We start from the raw sequence: 12808 nt of genomic DNA, 5'->3' as shown, positions 1-12808 counted from the left end.
TTTAATATTTATTAATTTGTTTTATATAGGTATTAAAAACTATATTTTGTACAGCTATATTTATGACTGATATTTTTCTCTCAATATTTTTGTATGGGGATATTTTTGGTGTCGATATTTTGTCAGTGTACCTTCTTGTGTGAGCCATTTAATTAAATTACTCTCTTGCATGCTGCCCATATACTTTTGGGACCACTTCCTCAAATAACACATCCAATTCTTCTCACAACACTTTGGAGATGGTCACAATATGCTTCATCTGAGTGTACCACTTGTCTGGATTTTCCCTAAGCTTTTGAAGATAGTTGGTAAAATGGAAAAGATCTGATCGGGACCACAGGACATGTAAATACTCTCTTCCTTGTACCTCTCACAAAGGTTGCCCTGAGACAGAGTTAACCAGGGGGACAGGTATGATATTTAAGGTAAGGTACGTATTCCAACTGATATGGGGGCCTTAGTAGAGGATGGAAATGGTGTCCGTATAACTTTGGGGTGCACAAGCCTCCATTGAGGTCACTCTGAACTTGGGCAACGCTGGTGCAGTAGCACGTGGGGCGTCTGCTGCTGCTGCATATATAGTGGTGATCTGGCATTAAGTAGCTCTTCTATGAGGGTGTCTTCCTCCTCACTCTCTGTGTCTGATTCCTTCTTCAATTTTTCCTTTTCCTTTTCCCTTTCCTCCTTCTCTAGCAGAGGATATGCCCCAAAGATCTCAATGTTTTCCCCTTCTGTTTTCTCTGCCTTGTCTCATCGTGCTCCCTTTTCCATCAATGAGCTCTACTACAAATCCTGAGCTCAAAGTTCTTCCATTTCTTTTTGCTCCACATTTATTCCCAAAGATGTAATGCCTCAAATTGTGAGAGTCTAGGTTGTAGTTATGGATCATACATCCTTATCCTCAAATTATCTATTTGAGGATTGTAGAATGGGCCACTCAGGATGAAACAAAGCTCCCTATCTTTCGACATATATTTGTATAATTGGTTAAGTCACATGCATGTGTGTGATGGAGCGAGTTTCAGAAATCATTTTATTCTGACTCGCAAAGTTAATTCTCTGTAACATGAACTAATTTATTAATGAATTGTTGCACGATTTGTTTTATTAATTCAACCTAGAGTAAAAATTGCATTCACACAAACACGTGGGTTTAACATTATATGCTTGTGATGGTGGGTGTACAGCGGGCCGGAAAAGCAAGCGAGGAGGCCGTATGTAGTGTGCTATAGTAGGGGTTTATTTCAAAGTCACAGGGTAGAACACAAGGAAAACAAAAGAGGAAGTCCGGGGCTGGATCCACTCCGGGCCGGCGCTGCTGCTTGTGGTCTTCGGCGGGTCCAACGGCGGCTCCAGCGATGGGGAGGATCCACGGAGGGCAGGGAGCAAAAAGAGAAACAAAAGGGACCGTTAGTCCTATCCTAGTCGTAGGATCTCGGCGGCAGTCACCGTCACCCGGGTGTGTGGGGAAGGACCGGAAAAACGAGGCAGTGAGGTAAGGAAGGGACCGGGAGGAAGGAACACGGGGCGGGAGGAAGAAAGGGTGCTTGGTCGGGACGTGAAGAGGGGGGGGCGGTTCGAACAGTGCAGTGCTATACAAGTATAATACAGTGCAGGGGACGTGATTCTAAAGAGAGGGGGAGATTTACAGGGACTATACAGGGAACTCCTAGTGAGTTGAATTAGTGAGGTTAAAGGCACTCACGTGGTCCGCCGTAACTCTCCCGTTGAGTTACAGCCGCTCTACAGCCACCTCCTGTGGACTCCACCACTCTTCGGTCCACACGTCTGCTTCAGCCGTCTGCTCTCCGTCTCCTCCGTCTTCACCTTCGCATCCACCAGTCCGAGGTTCCTGCCACAAATCTCCGACAACTTGCACTTCCGGGTTCTCCTTTTTATCTGGTGCTGTCGCTGCCCTAGGGGCGGGGCTTCCGGAGTCCGCGATATTTAAGGCTGTCTGACCCGATGTTCTGGTTGGTCCCTGTGGGGAAAAGAAGCGGGTGATTCTCTGGCGTTTTGCTGGCGTCTCAGGTCGAGTCCTTATGGTGGTAGAATGAGGCCGGGGATACAGTCCCGGGGGGGGCGAAGGAGGTGAGTTCGGGGAAGGGTGGAGTACTGGTCGGGGTTGTCGGGATGCCGTCTCACATCCCCTTTCCCTAGCTGTCCTTCCTGTAGGGGAGGGAGACGCAGGGTATCTTGAAAGGAAATCCGCATTGCCCTGTTCGGATCCCTTCCTATGCTTGGTAGTAAAGCGGAAGGGCTGTAGGGAGAGGAACCATCTGAGGACTCTGTCATTCTGACCTTTGTTCCGGGCCATCCACTCCAGAGGGGCGTGATCCGTGTAGAGGACAAAGTCTCTGCCCTCCAGATAATAGCGGAGATGGTCCACCGCCCACTTGATGGCCAGGGCTTCCTTCTCCACCACAGCGTAGTGTTTTTCACGGGGGAACAACTTGCGGCTGACATACAGAATAGGCCTTTCTTCACCTTGGGAATCCTTTTGGGATAATACCGCCCCTAACCCATGATCGGAGGCATCCGTTTGTAGGATAAAAGGCCTGGAGTAGTCGGGGGGTATCAGGACAGGGCTGGAGGTCAAGGCTTCCTTCAAGTCCATAAAGGCTTGCCAGGCTTCGGGAGAGGGATTCCGTAGCTTCTCCTCGGATCGGTTGGCTTTCGTTAGCAGATCCGTCAGGGCTGCTGCTCTCTGGGAGAAGTTTGGCACGAAGCGTCGATAATATCCGAGAAGCCCGAGGAAGGCTCGGAGGTCCTTCTTAGTGTGGGGGAAGGGAAGGGACCGAATGGCAGCTGTTTTGCTTTCTTGTGGTCTTATTACACCGTCCCCCAGAAGGTACCCCAGGTATTTAACCGTTTTCGCCGCCAAGGTTGTTTTGGCGGGGTTAATGGCGAACCCAAAGGACCCTAGGGAGGAGACAACGTCAAATAGATGTTTCAAGTGTTGGGGCCAGCTGTCACTGAAGATGATGATGTCATCCAAATACGCGCCAGCGTACTGTGCGTGGGGTCTCAAGACGCGGTTCATAGCGCGCTGAAAGGTGGCGGGGGCACCGTGTAGACCAAAGGGCATAACCAAAAACTGGAACAACCCCTCAGGGGTAGAAAAGGCGGTCTTCTTTTTATCCTGTTCCCTGAGGGGTATTTGCCAATACCCTTTGCATAGATCCAGGGTCGATATGTACTTTGCTTTGCCTATCCTTTCGATCATTTCATCGACCCTGGGTAAGGGGTAGCTGTCAAAGGTAGAGACTTTGTTGACCTCCCTAAAGTCTATACAAAAACGGACCGATCCATCCGGTTTGGGCACAAGGACGATTGGTGAATTCCAGTCACTCACTGAGGGTTCTATGATTCCCATCTTCTGCATGTCGGCTATCTCTTGTCGTATGACCTCTCGGCGTGCCTCGGGAAGTCTATAGGGCCTTAAGCGTACTATTTTTCCTGGTGTGGTTTCTATGGCATGCTCTGTGATGTTGGTTCGACCCGGCGAGGAGGAAAAGACCGTTTTCAGGGGGGCCAGATACTCCCGTAATTCCTGGGTTTGTATTGGAGTCAGTTCTGGATCAACACAGGAGTCAAAAGAGAGAAGTTGGCGATCGGGATTTCCATGTAGCACGGGACGGGGTCCTTCCCACTTTTTTAGCAGGTTTACGTGGTATATCTGGGAGGTTCCACGGTTAGAGTCTATCTCAACCTCGTAGGTAACCGGGGTTACCCGTCTGAGGATGGTATAAGGCCCTTGCCACTGTCCAAGGAGCTTTTGGTCCGATGAGGGCATCATGAGGAGTACTAAGTCGTTGACAGCAAATTCACGGGGCCTGGTACCTTTATCATACTGCTTTTTTTGGTTTTCTTGAGCATTCTCGAGATTCTGTCTCACTATGTCCCGCATCATCGAGAGGTGAGTCTTCAGGTTCTCCAGGTATTCCGGGAGCGGACGAGTGCGATCTGGTTCGGCCTCCCAGGCCTCTTGGGCCATATCTAGCAGGGTACGCGGGGGACGCCCATACAGTAACTCATATGGTGAGTAGCCGGTGCTGCTCTGGGGTTTGCAGCGGATGGCGAAGAGGGCCAAGGGTAGCATGTCCTCCCACCTTTTTGCTTCCAGGCCCAAGAGTTTCTTGAGGGTCTGTTTGAGGGTGGCGTTGTACCGCTCCACCAATCCGTCCGTCTGCGGATGATAGGCCGAAGTACGGATTTGTTTTATCCCCAGTTCAGCGCACACTTGCTTCATTAAGGCCGAAACGAAAGGTGTGCCCTGATCGGTCAGGATTTCCCGGGGAAACCCCACCCGGGAAAACAGGGAGATCAGGGCTTTGGCTATCGTTTGGGTAGTGGGTTGTCTCAGGGGTATGGCTTCAGGAAAGCGGGTGGCGTAGTCGACTACGACCAGGGCATAGCGACAGCCGCTACGGGAGGGCAAGAGTGGTCCTATGATGTCCATCCCTATTCGGCTAAAAGGGACGTCTATGAGAGGAAGGGGTTGCAACGGCACTCTGGGAGGTCTATGTCGGCTGTTTTTCTGGCATACAATGCATTCCCGACAATAGTTTTTGATCTTCTGGTACACCCCGGGCCAAAAGAATTTCTCTAAAATGGTTTGACTGGTCTTTTCGTCGCCAAAATGACCCCCCAGAAGGTGGCTGTGGGCAAGAAAGAGGACTTTGTCCTGGAAGGGACCTGGGATAAGCAACTGGGCGTTCTGCTGGGGCCCACCTTTTCTGTACAGCAACCCGTTTTTCTTAAAGAAATAGGGACCTACTTGCAAAGGGTCTTCGTGTTCGAGGGCCCTTCCCCACGCTTCCTGCAGAAGGGGATCTTCCTGCTGGGCAGCTCGGAATTCCCTATCCGTCTGCCAAGGATGGTCATCAGTAAAAACGGGATACGCTTTGACGTATTCTTTCCTCTCTTTTCTCTTCTGGCTTCTGGTTTTCTGGGTTTTCGGAATCGTTGCGGGGTGGTTCTGGCCTGAATAAGGAGCGTCCTTCCACCACTGAGACAAGGAGTTTGAGGTGTCCTGGAGAAGCGTAGGCAGTCCCGGATAGTCACTCCCCAGAATGGCTTGTTCGGGGAGAGCGGGAACCAGACCAATGGTGAGGGAGGAGCCGGGGTCATGCTGGTGCTGGACACACACCCGAGTAGTGGGGTATTGTTTGGTGTCCCCATGGACGCACTGAATGGCAACCATCCCCGTAGGACTGACTGGATGTGCCAGATCTTGAGGTCTCAGGACGCTCTGTCGGCAGCCACTATCGGCAAGGGCCATGACTCGTTGGCCGTTGATAGAGACCGGATAATGAAAGGCTGGGGGTGTGGTGCCCGGAGGGTTGCATAGATAGTTCCTTACAAGTCCGACCTCCATAGGCTCTTCCTTTTGCGGGCACATCCGGGCAATGTGACCGTAACCACCACAGGCATAACACTGGGGTCCTGGATTAGGGGGGCGGAACACAACCGGGGAGGAAAACAGGGGTGTGGGTTCTGGTCTTCGGGGTAGAAGGGGTCGGAGAGGTCGTGATGTACCGGCATTCGAGGCTCGGTGCGGATGTTCCTCCTTGCCCCGCTGGAGTTCCTGGGCCCGGCTGAAGGCGGAGGCTATCTCAATGGCCGTTTCTAGGGTGAGTCTGGAATGTTGTCTCACCCACCGCTGTGTGGCAGGATGTAAAGAGTTCAGGAACTGTTCCAAATAGATTTTCTCAAGTATCTCATCTTTTGTTGAGTTTTCTGGCCTGAGCCATCGGTTTGCAAGATCCTTGATTCGGAACGAGAGGGCCCGGGGATTCTCTTGCGGCCTCTCTTTGGCTTGGCGTAGTTTTAGTCTATATGTATCGTCGTCGATCCAAAGCCTTTCCAACACGCACCTTTTGATATCGGCATACGGGGTGGTGCCCTGTATGTTGGCCTGCTGGTATGCGGCTTGTAGATCGCCAGTGAGAAGGGGTCCTAAGTATTGCCCCCAGCGGTCCTCTGGCCAGTTGGCTGCTTGGGCAAGTCGTTCAAAGTTAGTAAAGAAGTAGTCCGGGTCTTCCCCCGGGACGTACTTCTGCAGCACCACAGAAGGGAGGGAGGCTAGGGGTCTCTGCTGACCCAGGGCCGTTGTTAGCTTCTCCATGCTCTCTCCGTGGGCGGTCCCTTGACCCTTCAAGACGTCATGGAGTTGGCCCCTGTCGTCCTCGGCCGTCTTTAGGAACTGCTCCATCAGCTTGGCAAACTGATCCTGGGACTCCGCCATCTTCTTCATAACGGCCTCCATGCTTCCGGCTAATCCCACTTCTGACACCAAATGTGATGGTGGGTGTACAGCGGGCCGGAAAAGCAAGCGAGGAGGCCGTATGTAGTGTGCTATAGTAGGGGTTTATTTCAAAGTCACAGGGTAGAACACAAGGAAAACAAAAGGAAGTCCGGGGCTGGATCCACTCCGGGCCGGCGCTGCTGCTTGTGGTCTTCGGCGGGTCCAACGGCGGCTCCAGCGATGGGGAGGATCCACGGAGGGCAGGGAGCAAAAAGAGAAACAAAAGGGACCGTTAGTCCTATCCTAGTCGTAGGATCTCGGCGGCAGTCACCGTCACCCGGGTGTGTGGGGAAGGACCGGAAAAACGAGGCAGTGAGGTAAGGAAGGGACCGGGAGGAAGGAACACGGGGCGGGAGGAAGAAAGGGTGCTTGGTCGGGACGTGAAGAGGGGGGGGCGGTTCGAACAGTGCAGTGCTATACAAGTATAATACAGTGCAGGGGACGTGATTCTAAAGAGAGGGGGAGATTTACAGGGACTATACAGGGAACTCCTAGTGAGTTGAATTAGTGAGGTTAAAGGCACTCACGTGGTCCGCCGTAACTCTCCCGTTGAGTTACGGCCGCTCTACAGTCACCTCCTGTGGACTCCACCACTCTTCGGTCCACACGTCTGCTTCAGCCGTCTGCTCTCCGTCTCCTCCGTCTTCACCTTCGCATCCACCAGTCCGAGGTTCCTGCCACAAATCTCCGACAACTTGCACTTCCGGGTTCTCCTTTTTATCTGGTGCTGTCGCTGCCATAGGGGCGGGGCTTCCGGAGTCCGCGATATTTAAGGCTGTCTGACCCGATGTTCTGGTTGGTCCCTGTGGGGAAAAGAAGCGGGTGATTCTCTGGCATTTTGCTGGCGTCTCAGGTCGAGTCCTTATGGTGGTAGAATGAGGCCGGGGATACAGTCCCGGGGGGGGCGAAGGAGGTGAGTTCGGGGAAGGGTGGAGTACTGGTCGGGGTTGTCGGGATGCCGTCTCACATCGCTCTTGGTGCATTTGCGAGTTTGTCATGTAACACATGTTTAATATTGTCTTGTTCGTCCTATTGTCCTTGTCACTATTAATGCGGCTGATCATTTTATGGCATGTGCTTTCATTATGAGTGCTTATGTGTTTGTCTTATGTTGTGACTGTTTATCTATGTTTTGTTTGTCAATCTTTTTACTCTTTCAGATATATAAAGAATCCAGCTGGACATTAAGAAGAATGGTAGATATTAAATGTGCTGCTTTATCTGTTTGCTTCTGCTAGAGTGACATATAATAATGGGTAAAATATTAGCAATGGTAGGGTGGGTAACAGAAGGGTTTATTTTATTTGAATTAATCATCTTTTTGTGTTTGTTTATTTACTAGCTCGAGTGAAAGGTTTGGGGCCTAGTTCTAATGAAAAGTTGGTTGGCCTGACAAAAGGAGCTGAGCGCGACAGTGACGATGTTGTCATTGAAAAACTTCCACTGAAACGTGCAGAAGCTCAAACAATGGACATTCAGTACATCAAGCTCCGAAAGTAAAAGCGTCAAGGCCAAGGAAGCGTGTAGAGGCAGCTTGGCTAAAATCCTGGAGGAAATAAAATTTGAACTTTTAGTTAAATGTTGCGACTCGGGGAAGCCAATGTTGCTTCGTGTCAATGGACAATGACATAATGATGTCACAGAGACTGATGCGTTGGCCTCTCGGTGGTCTGATGGATGACAACCAATTAGGCTGCTGGTTTCTTTAAAAAATATCGTTTCTAGTTAGATTAGAGAGTAAGAAAGGTATAAAAATCTGGCCTCTTGAGGGGAGCGGGGCTAACTGAGGGCGAAGTGCTGTCCGTTTTCCTTTGGACACGTAAGGCATGTTTGCTTAATAATTTGTTTTCCTTTTCAGGTCAGAAAGCTAACATAGGGAATAGGGTTGATGTTTTCTTTAATTCGTTATTCTATGCAATGATGAAGTGCCGGACCTTTTGAGCCAATAATTTAATGATTAAAACTGACCTAATAAAAATGCTTGGAATTAATAAATGAGCTAATAAAGATTTTGAAACTTTAAAAATAAAAGACTTAAAACGTCAAGCTGGTCTTGATTATTTAGTCGTTACCATTAGCTTAATTCCATTGGCCTCAGTGGTCTAATTAATGTTTCTTTGATAAGTCTATGAATATAAATGTTATACTACAGTTGTAAATATGTACATATGAGTTTGATAGTGTGATTAATAAGGGCCTTATGATTCAGCTTCATGATTTTCTGTCTTGTTTGCATGGGCCTAGTTTTTGATTAGTTTGGTAAGTATTAGGTAGTGAATGGTGACGCTTGTGAGACAGAATTTCTATAGTGACGCTGGATTAATTCTTTTGGTAGCAGATTCCGGGTACTATGGTAACATACATGTTACATGTAAATTACATAGGATACATGTCTAAAAATTGTTGTTAGGTTTGTTCACTTGTTGTATGTAGTCGAAAGGATTTTTCCAGCAGTGTGAAAAATTCCTGGTTATTTGCCGGCAAAGAGTAGTGTGACTAGAAGAGTTACACAGTGCATTTGTTCTGTTTCAAAATTGTGGTATAGAATATATCAAGTGTTGTGGACGTACAACACAAGTGACTGGTTGAATATAATAGTGAGGATTGCCTATGAAATCGTAGCATTTAGCATAGGGACCTGGTGAGCCTGTTTTAAAACTTTTTGTGAAAAGAGTAATAGGATTTATCCAAGCTTGAGAGAAGGGTAAGATAGCGTTGTCTATTCTTATTAATGTTTGACGTTTTCTGTGGTTGGTTCAAGTCCTGCCAAGATTTCGTGTGTGTATGATTAGGGTTTCCGTATGAATGCGCGAATGATCGTATAGAAATAGCGTCGTCTATTTTATGCGGAAAGAGACTTTTGGATGTTTGTAAAACTATCACTTTCTTAGCGAAACAGACAAGTGGTTTGTTTATTTGTAGTTACTAATTAAAATTCATTGGAAAGTATTGTTTAAAATGGCGCCGTGAAAAAGTTTTGTGAAGGAGGGGTGAGTTTACGGAGTAACACGCAGAGAAGCTGCAGCGGTAGTGTACGTCATTTCGGTTCGCGCTGTGATTGGCTAACATACGTCACAGAAAGCGCACTGATTGGTTCATGTGACAGTGACAAGCTGGTACCAGATTGATCACTTCTGAATACTGTATTTCTATTGGTGGAGCAAGGTGGTGACGTGGCTTAACCTGATTGGCTTGTTGGTGTCTTTCGCGCACGGATTGGCTGGAATAGCAGAACACCAAGAGAACATTTCGAAGCTTTCGGAATAAACGATTTTGATTTAAAACATGAGTTATTGGAACGATAGTGAGATAAAGAAGCCTTCATGGTTTCAAAAAGTCAAAAATTATTTTAAACCTGACAAGAAAATTGAAACGCGTGGTGGTAAATTACTTCATAAGTACAAAACACCTGCAGCCTATATGGAAGGTGAATATGGCTATCATACTGTAATTTGGTTTGACAATTGGATGCATTACACTAAAAATGATGGCGTATTAGCCTGGCCGGAAGATGGGTCATTTAATATGAAAGTTTTGAGAAACTTGAGAGGAAAAATTATGGATCTTGTGCCGAAGCCTAGACCTACACAATTTGAGGCACTGGTTGAATGGGAGGTTGAGATGATGGAACTTGAGCGTGAAAGCAAATGCTTGGCACCTAGAAAATTCAAAGTATATTCTAACTAGAGAAACACATGAAGACAAAGTGAGATGCTGGAGAAAGGCAGACATGTATGATGGTCTGTATCCAGTGAGAATAATGATTACTGAAGATCTAGAACAAAAGAAAGCTCAAAAAAGACTTGATGAGGAATTAGATGATGCAGTTTTAGAAGACATTTATGCTACTAAACGCAAACCGCCACCTTATCAAGCAGGTTCTCAATCTACCCCGAGAGTTTCTACAGGAACTTCTCCTAGTGCACCTCCTAGAGAAGCAGAGGAAGGCTCTCCTAGATTTTTAAAATTACCTGAAAGAGTAGGGTCAACAAATAATTGTAGTACACCTAGAGAAAATAGATTTCCTCAACAGGAAAATAATTTTGTGAGAAATCAGGAAAGAATACTTGCCGACATGCTAGAAATTTTCAGTTACAATAAAGCGAAGGAAGATTTAATTCAATAATTGACAAAAAGCATGGAAGCAGTAACAGTACCAGTAACTATTGGTCCTGTTGTACCAGTTTTCGATCAAGGAGAAAATAGACATTCAGCTTTGACAGTTCCATTAAATGCAGAAATTCAAAAAGTGGCTGAAAGATTTTATTCGGAACTTTCAGAGATTCATAGAGAAAAATCTATGATGCCAAATTTAACTTTAAATGAGAGTCTGTCAGGTTCGCAAACACCATCTGTGGCAGAATCAGATCCAGGTCTGTCAGAAAAAAAGTCTAAACAGAATAGATTTAACCAAACATGCATTGTCCCCAGAAGCTTTTGATTATAAAAAGCTTGATGTTGCAAAATTAAAAGCTGATTTAGAAGAATTAATTATTGGCACAATTGGTACTGACAATTTGAAATTGTATCAGGATGATGAACTTCTTTTTATCTGCAAAAGTATTCAGTGGAAAACGAAAAACAGGTATGAACAACTGGAAGAAATGGCTGCTGAATTAGAAATTGATTTGAGTAAACAGAAACATTTGCAGAAACACTACAGAGTGGATTTTTCTGAAAGGGATATTGACAATCTCAATGCTGCTGGAAGAATGGCCCATATAAAAGAATTAATAGGTTTTCTCAGAAAATTAGGTGAATTAGGTAAATGGAGAATAAAATGGTCAAAGAATAAAGAACAAGATAAAAGGTTAAGAAATTAAGTGGTTTCTGAATTTCCAATGAGGGAAATAGCAGGAGGAGGGTATGTGCATGTTCCTTGGTCCAGACAGGATATTCTACTGTTTACCAATGATTTTCCTCGATTGAGAGAGAAGCCAGTTGAGTGGTATTGACAGGTAGACAGATATATAAAAGTGTCAAAAGTTCTGTGGATTGATCTGGATGGATTCTTTGACATTGTTGTCCCATCAGATCTTTGGACAGAATGCAAAATTTCTGTGGATTGGCCAAAGGAAGAACCTGCCCGAGACACAATTACAGGTGCCCCATCAAAAGATGTCATGGACATTTATAATAAAGTAATCTATTGGCTGAAAGGGAAAATTCCCCCGAAAGAAGTGGACAGGGTTCAAATTGACAGAACAAATCAGGAACCAAAAGAATCAGTTCACTCATTTTATGAGAGGTTACTGTTAGTCTTTAAACAGTACAGTGGCTATGAAAAATTAAATGAAAAGGACATGAGCCATTTTATTTACAGATTTGTTTATGGCCTGAGACCTGAAATTGGTGAAATGATTAGAAACGGGATTGTTTGTTGGCAATCACTTTCAGTTGATGACATCCTGAGAAAGGCAAAATATTGCAGTGATGAGATAGATGCAAAGCAGAAATATCTCAAGGAAAAGGCAATGTGGGCACAAGCGAAGGTAGCAGAGCAGCAACAACAACAGTTAGCTTCTATGCAGCAGCAGAATCAGGGCAAATTTAAGAACAATTTCAATAATAATAACAAGCCTAAATTTAATGAAAATGTTGAAGAACTAAAACAAAAGCTCCCATGTTTTAATTGCAGTGAGATTGGACACTGGAAGCGCGAGTGTAAAAACCTGCCCAGAAATTTTAAAAATAATTCATTGAATCCACAGGTGCAGTGTGAGTTAAATCAGCAGCAACAGCTACAGCAACAGTGAAACGAGTTAAGTCAGCAGCGACAGCTACAGCGACAGGTAGCAAATCAGCAGAGCCAGATTCAGCAGAACCAGATACAGCAGAGCCAATTTCAGCAGAGTCAGGTACCACAAGCACTATTCCCTAATAGTGCTAATGCTCAGAGATTTACCCCTGAAACAGGTTTCTGTGGAGGTAATCAGGTAAATAATGTGTCAAGAGTTAACATGACAAATGCTTCTCAATTTTGGTTGAAAGATAAAGAAGAGAGTGATTCATCAGAAGATTACTCATGACGGTGCCTGAGAGAGGAAGAAGAGTGTGTGCTTGGACCCACTCTTGAGGTAAATCAGTCTGGTCCATTTGCAAATGGTAAAGTGAATGATGTTGATATCACTTTCCTTGTGGATACAGGTGCTACCCGTTCTATTGTTAGATCAGCAGAAATAGAACATCTTCCTCTCTCTGGGGAGTCCATCCAAGTTGTAAGTGTAGCTAATCAGCAAATTAAAACAAGCCTGACAGAACCAGTTAAAGTAGAAATTGGAAATTACAAAGATAAACACAGATTTCTAGTTTGTGACAGCAGTCCTGTGAATCTGTTGGGTCGTGATATATTATGCAAAATGAATTGCAAGATATATTGCTCACCAGATGGCATTGAAATGCAAACATCAGAAGAACATGGGCTTTATAAATTGACAATGTTAATGGTTGATGAAGAAAAGACATTACTGTTTCCTGTTTTTGATAAAAATGATTTAC

This window comes from Lissotriton vulgaris, chromosome 10, assembly GCF_964263255.1.
Source record: "Lissotriton vulgaris chromosome 10, aLisVul1.2, whole genome shotgun sequence".
In the NCBI taxonomy this organism is placed as follows: Eukaryota; Metazoa; Chordata; class Amphibia; order Caudata; family Salamandridae; genus Lissotriton; species Lissotriton vulgaris.
This window is presented reverse-complemented; position numbering follows the sequence as displayed.